This window comes from Salmo salar, chromosome ssa13, assembly GCF_905237065.1.
Source record: "Salmo salar chromosome ssa13, Ssal_v3.1, whole genome shotgun sequence".
Classification (NCBI taxonomy): domain Eukaryota; kingdom Metazoa; phylum Chordata; class Actinopteri; order Salmoniformes; family Salmonidae; genus Salmo; species Salmo salar.
Window position 1 is genome coordinate 2,786,228 of NC_059454.1, and position 7,844 is coordinate 2,794,071.

Genomic DNA, 7,844 nt, shown 5'->3' on the forward strand with positions numbered 1-7,844 from the left:
TATTATCAGAGCCTGGCAAATTCTGCAGATACTACATATATCTGTTGTTTCGTTACTGTATCACTTCAGCTGGCCTCGTCGACATACAACCAGCAGGGTATGATGAGTAACCGCATGATCCGCATGGGTCTGTGTGAGCCCAAGATGAAAACATTTCCCTTAGGCGATATACCCAGGAGCTGGCTCCTGTCTACAGTGTCTACAAACCTCCCCTCAGCTCCACCTAGCCAAGAAGGAAGCTTCACGAATGGGTTCCCTCAGTACCTTCCCCAGCCGCAGCATACACCTCAACCTCTAGAGAATCATCTGTATCCCCAGCAGCAACATCTTCAGGCTCGGCCACAGCAGCATGTCCGACAGTATAATGGACAGGTTGACTGTACCAATCCACAGGAGCAATGCCTCGCTTTGCAATGCACCACCAAACAGTTATATCCAGCTCTGACTGAGCACCAAGCTAGTGAATCCTCCCATACGAAGCCCATGAGGGGTCCAAGTACTAAGCCTAAACCAAAGAATCTGTTTAGCAATGGGTGTTATGACTCAATCGTTGACAGTGAGGAGGAGTATTGAGTGTGTGAGTGTGAGTAGACCAGGTAACCATAGTACCGGTCCTTAGTATATATATACCTTTATGACACAACGCAGCCTCTACAAGGCACTGAATGTAATAGCAAATATTGTATAATATCACTCCCTGAGCTAACCTGGTTGAATAAACAGTCATTGTTATATGTAATATCAAACAGTCTACAATAGCAGTCCCTGAGTTAGAATGGTTGGAGACACGGCCCGTGTTTGGAGGATATTGTTTCTTTAAGAACACTAACAGTGGGGCTGACGACCTCAGTGAGGCTAACCACCACAGATTGCAATGGCAGCAGCAGCAGCATCCACTAGACCAGATGCGATGGCATGTGCGAGTGAGGTGATACCGATGGAGAGACAGAACACAGAGTACAATACGTCAAGCATCGAGGCTGCCACTGGTCCCACCGGTGCCACCCGGCGCAGTAGCGACATGGTGTGTGGTGTGTGTTTGGAGGTGGTGCTTGAAAAAGGCAATCCGAGGGAGCGTAGATTCGGAATTCTGCCCAACTGCAGCCACTGTTATTGTCTGGAGTGTATCCGCACGTGGAGAAGGGTGAAATCTCACGATATCAAAACCGTTAAATTGTGCACGGAGTGCCGAACTAGGTCGCACTTTTTCATCCCGAGTGATCAATGGGTCGAAGATAAAGAGGACAAGCTGAAACTGATACAGACTTACAAAGATTTCCTTGCAAGTAAACCATGTCGATACTATGATCGAGGTCCTGGTACTTGCCACTTTGGCTCAAAGTGCTTCTACAAACACCACTGGCAGTGGGGAGTCCAGCTCCAGAGTTTCCAGCCCCAGAGTATACATCCCACGTGGACTATGGTGTGGCCAGAGCGCGATTACACATGGCCATTGACATCTGAGACCGAACAAGAGGAGACCGGGTACCCGTTTTACCTGAATCAAATGTTGCTCATGTTGCTGGCTGATGACAATTGAACTTATTCTGCCTATTAAACGGCTGAGTTTAGAGCTACATCTATTATCCTCCACACAAAGTCACAACCTAGGGCTGAACTGACTTTATTTGTAATATTTGTAATAGAGTTATGTTGTCATATATTGTACCTGCAAGGTTCTGTGTTATAATAATATCAGGTTGTCTCTGTTTGATACTAATTGCTATTTCGTATACCTTGGATGATGTTTATTGTGTTGATGTATCATTATTACAAAATAAAGTCCGGACATTGACAAAGTGTTCGACTATGCTTTCTTTATTTTAACATCACAGCACAAGGACAAGTTCATACATACATTCACACATACACCAGAGTGCGGCGACATTTGTAAGCGTTCTTGAAAGAGGTAGCTCCGGACCCAGGGTAGCCGATTCTGCTTAAGTCGGCTCGATATCCTTTGGCTCGATAGCTGCAGTTTCCAGGGGTGGACCTGCTGGTATCTGGAGACTCTGCGTTCCCGTTACGGATCCTGTGCACCGGTCTAAACCGGACTCGTCCCTCTTGTCTCCCTTTCCTTGCTCTCACAGGGACACCAAGTCGATCCTTAACCGAGACACCCAGTCGATCCTTAACCGAGACACCCAGTCGATCCTTAACCGAGACACCCAGTCGATCCTTAACCGAGACACCCAGTCGATCCTTAACCGAGACACCCAGTCGATCCTTAACCTCTATGGGCTAGGTGGGACGCTAGCGTCCCACCTGTGGTGCACTCCATCAACAGCAGGTGCATTTCAAGAGCGGCAAATTTGAATCCAAATAAATGTCAAAATTCAAATTTTTCAAACATACAACTATTTTACACCCTTTGAAAGATAAACATCTCCTTACTCTAACCACGTTTTATGATTTCAAAAAGGTTTTACGGCGAAAGCATAAATTTAGAGTATGTTAGGACAGTACATTTACAAGAGTTGTGTGTAATGTTTTGTCAATTCAAAGACAGGGTCACCAAAACCATAAAACCAGCTAAAATGATGCACTAACCTTTTACAATCTCCATCAGATGACACTCCTAGGACATTATGTTAGACAATGCATGCATTTTTAGTTCTATCAAGTTCATATTTATATCCAAAAACAGCGTTTTACTATGGCATTGATGTTGAGGAAATCGTTTCCCTCCAATAACCGGCAGTCAAGTCAACACCACAAATTAAATAATTAAAATTAGAAAACATTGGTAAAATATTATATTGTCATTTAAAGAATTATAGATTTACATCTCTTGAACGCAATCAACTTGCCAGATTTAACCTGTTAGGGCTAGGGGGCAGTATTGACACGGCTGGATAAAAAACATACCCGATTTAATCTGGTTACCACTCCTACCCAGTAACTAGAATATGCATATACTTATTACATATGGATAGAAAACACCCTAAATTTTCTAAAACTGTTTGAATGGTGTCTGTGAGTATAACAGAACTCAAATGGCAGGTCAAAACCTGAGAGATTCCTTTACAGGAAGTGGCCTGTCTGACCATTTCTTGAACTTCTTTTCCATCTCTATCATTTACTAAGGATCTCTGCTCTAACGTGACACTTCCCACGTCGTCCATAGGCACTCAGAGCCCGGGAAAAAACAGAATGTCGTCATTCCAGCCCCAGGCTGAAACACATTATCGCCTTTCTCAAGTGGCCGATCAAGGGACACTGGCTTATGCGCGTGACCCCGACCGCCCCCGCCTTTGGGATTTTTTCCTCTGTTTGCCGAAAAGGAGATTCCCTGTCGGAATATTATCGCTTTTCTACGGAAAAATGTCGTAAAAATTGATTTTAAACAGCGGTTGACATGCTTCGAAGTACGGTAATGGAATATTTAGAATTTTATTGTCACGAATTGCGCCATGCGCGCGACACTTCTTTACTATTTTGGATAGTGTCTGGAACGCACGAACAAAACGCCGCTATTCGGATATAACGATGGATTATTTTGGACCAAACCAACATTTGTTATTGAAGTAGCAGTCCTGGGTGTGCATTCTGACGAAGACAACAAAAGGTAATCAAACTTTTATAATAGTAAATATGATTATGGTGAGTGCTAAACTTGCCGGGTGTCTAAATAGCGAGCCCGTGATGCCTGGGCTATGTACTTAGAATATTGCAAAATGTGCTTTCACCAAAAAGCTATTTTAAAATCGGACATATCGAGTGCATAGAGGAGGTCTGTATCTATAATTCTTAAAATAATTGTTATGCTTTTTGTGAACGTTTATCGTGAGTAATTTAGTAAAATGTTAGCGAATTCCCCGGAAGTTTGCTAGTTCTGAACGTCACATGCTAATGTAAAAAGCTGGTTTTTGATATAAATATGAACTTGATTGAACAAAACATGCATGTATTGTATAACATAATGTCCTAGGGTTGTCATCTGATGAAGATCATCAAAGGTGAGTGCTGCATTTAGCTGTCTTCTGGGTTTTGGTGACATTATATGCTGGCTTGAAAAATGGGTAACTGATTATTTCTGGCTTGGTACTCTGCTGACATAATCTAATGTTTTGCTTTCGTTGTAAAGCCTTTTTGAAATCGGACAGTGTGGTTAGATTAACGAGAGTCTTGTCTTTAAATGGCTGTAAAATAGTCATATGTTTGAGAAATTGAAGTAATAGGATTTTTAAGGTTTTGAAAATCGCGCCACAGGCTGGCAGTGGCTGTTACGTAGCCTAGCCACCTAGCCCATAGAGGTTAAAAATAACCTTACTGGGAAATCACACTTTGCAATAATCTGAGCACTGCGCCCAGAAAAATACGCGTTGCGATACAGACTAGACGTCATGTTGGGGAGATCTAAAATCGAAAATACTATGTAAATAATCCATTACCTTTGATTCTCTTCATCAGATGTCACTTCCAGGTATCACAGGTCCATAACGAATGTAGTTTTGTTCAAAAAAGCTCATAATTTATGTCCAAAAATCTCCGTCTTGTTAGCACATGATCTAAGCCAGCCGGACTTCTCGTCATGAACGAGGGGAAAAAATATATTTACGTTCGTTCAAACATGTCAAACGTTGTATAGCATAAATCATTAGGGCCTTTTTTAACCAGAACATGAATAATATTCAAGGTGGACGAATGCATACTCTTTTATAACGTATTGGAACGAGGGTACCCAACATGAACTCGCGCGCCAGGTGTCTAATGGGCCATCATCGTTCCATGGCTCTTGTTCGGTCAGATCTCCCTCCAGAAGACTCAAAGCACTTTGTAAATGCTGGTGACATCTAGTGGAAGCAATAGGAAGTGCCAAAATATTCCTCAGCCTCTGTGTTTTTCAATGGGATAGGTTTAAAGGTAATACAACACATCAGGTATCCACTTCCTGTCAGAAAATGTCTCAGGGTTTTGCCTGCCAAATGAGTTCTGTTATACTCACAGACACCATTCAAACAGTTTTAGAAACTTTAGAGTGTTTTCTATCCATATATAATAAGTATATGCATATTCTAGTTACTGGGTAGGATTAGTAACCAGATTAAATCGGGTAAAAAAAAAATATCCAGCCGTGCAAATACTGCCCCCTAGCCCTAACAGGTTAACCGAGACACGTTCCTTGCAATTGGAGACACTTGGGGTTGTGCTTTGGGAAGAACAGTTGAAACTTAGGTTCTTGACTCCCACTCGATCCCTTATTGATAGGGTCTTTATCTTGCACGACAAGTTGTCGACTTCCAAGGGTCGTCTTTTCCTTGGGGCAGATGGAGTGCATTGCCTCCGATCTACAAATAGTTTCTTCGCCAACACCTTTCGTAGCGTATTGCACAGGTTCCGATGTTGTGTAGCGAAAGATGCTCTGTAATCATCCATCAGTTCTCTGTGTGAGATGGCTAGAAACCTATCCAAGGTGACATGCTTGAAGTTGTCACTGTGAAAACATTGGTCCCATTCTGTCAGATAGGACTGTACAGCCATGTCTTGCAGATGTGGCTATTGTGTAGGAACCTATGTTGAGATGTGTACAATGTTAAATACAAACTATCTTTGGGGTAGGTAGGCTTTATACACTTTCACTACATTGTCCTGGTTGGAGACATCCGCCACGGTTGACCACAGTAGCCCCGGTCAGAGTGCTTAGACACTTAGGTGATTCGACCCAATCGGATGTCTTAGAGCTGGCTGCTGAGTCAGCCCTGATCGGATATTACAGATCCCATAGACACATCATGGGTAGGACACTTCAGCCCTGGTTGGTGATATGAGCCGTTATCCTTGATGTATTCTCCATCTGATAGACCTTGGTGAAAGAATATATATATATACAGTCACATAGGGCAGATACACTTACACATCTCCACAGCTCAGAGAGACACCAGAGTAGATCAACAACATGGAGTTGACTAATAAATTCAAAATGGCCAAATACCTCATGAGAAACAAAGACATGTTCCAGAAGCTGGTTGCCGCAATTCAAGACCACAGAAACATCCCTCTAGAAGGTACACAAAGAGAACCACTACGCATTATGCTTAGGAGGAATAAGTCAGAAACCTTTGTGAAATATCCCGAGACTCTGATGAATAAAATGTACTCCTACTTGGGCAGGGAGGTTGCCTGGACTCTTATCGTGGACACACTCCGAAAGCACCATGTTGACTTCAGAGTCACTGACAACGAAGCGCACGGCCTTGAAGGGCTGGCTAAGCATGATATGTATCGTGATTCGAACCTACGTTCAACATTGGAAACCACACTGGTCAACCTCAGTCACGCTGATGTGAACCGAGTGAAACTGTTGCTGTCATGGGAGATTGTCAAGGGGTACAATCATATTCCCTATGGTGTCATTGAGATGAAAGATATTTACGGCCTAGCAGATAGGATTTACTCTTTCCACTTTCAACACGCAGTCTATGTGATGACTCTGATCCTGCCACATATAGAGCAAATGGACCTTGTCGTGGAACTAACCTCGGCATCAACTGAAAAGAGGCAAAGAACCAGAGTGGCCCTGAACCCAAAGTGATGCCCGGTGACAACATATTGTACGGCTCTCCGCATCACAGAAAGGTGTTATCTTTATCATGTCAATGTATATGTAACCCATCTTTTTGTATATGTGAAATAAACCCCATACCTGACATATGTACCAATAGTGATTGGTTATTGTGTCTTCATTGTGCTATACAAATATAACCACATTTCATGTTGATGATACGCAAGAAACAAGTGTTAACCTGTTATGGCTAGGGGGCAGTATTTTCACGGCTGGATAAAAAACGTACCCGATTTAATCTGGTTACCACTCCTACCCAGTAACTAGAATATGCATATACTTATTACATATGGATAGAAAACACCCTAAAGTTTCTAAAACTGTTTGAATGGTGTCTGTGAGTATAACAGAACTCATTTGGCAGGTCAAAACCTGAGAGATTCCTTTACAGGAAGTGGCCTGTCTGACCATTTCTTGAACTTCTTTTCCATCTCTATCATTTACTAAGGATCTCTGCTCTAACGTGACACTTCCCACGTCGTCCATAGGCGCGAATTGCGCCATGCTCGTCACCCTTATTTACCCTTTCGGATAGTGTCTTGAACGCACGAACAAAACGCCGCTGTCTGGATATAACGATGGATTATTTTGGACCAAACCAACATTTGTTATTGAAGTAGCAGTCCTGGGTGTGCATTCTGACGAAGACAACAAAAGGTAATCAAACTTTTATAATAGTAAATCTGATATTGGTGAGTGCTAAACTTGCCGGGTGTCTAAATAGCTAGCCCTGTGATGCCGGGCTCATTATTTTCCAGTAATGAGTTGATATGCAATTATGAATAAAATATTTCAAAATATGAATACAATCCATTTCTTTCCAAAAGTTTGTCTGATGAGTATACACTTTGAGTTTATACTTCTAATGCTTCCTATTTGTCATTTGAGCAAATATTAATTACGTCTATCCTTATATGTACTCATATACACAATGTCCTTATAAACCATATGTTCTTATAAACCACCACATACAAGGCTTTGGCTCCCGAGTGGTGCAGCGGTCTAAGGCACTGCATCTCAGTGTGAGAGGTGTCACTATACAATAGACACCCTGGTTTGAGTCCAGGCTGTATCACTGGCTGTGATTGGGAGTCCCATAGGGCGGCGCACAACTGGCCCAGCGTTGTCCGGGTTTGGCCGGTGTAGGACGTCATTGTAAATAAGAATTTGTTCTTAACTGACTTGCCTAGTTAAATAAAGGTTACACATACTCAGCCTTGTCTCAGGGCAGTAAGTTGGTGGCTGGAGATATCCCTCTAGTGGTGTGGAGGCTGTGCTT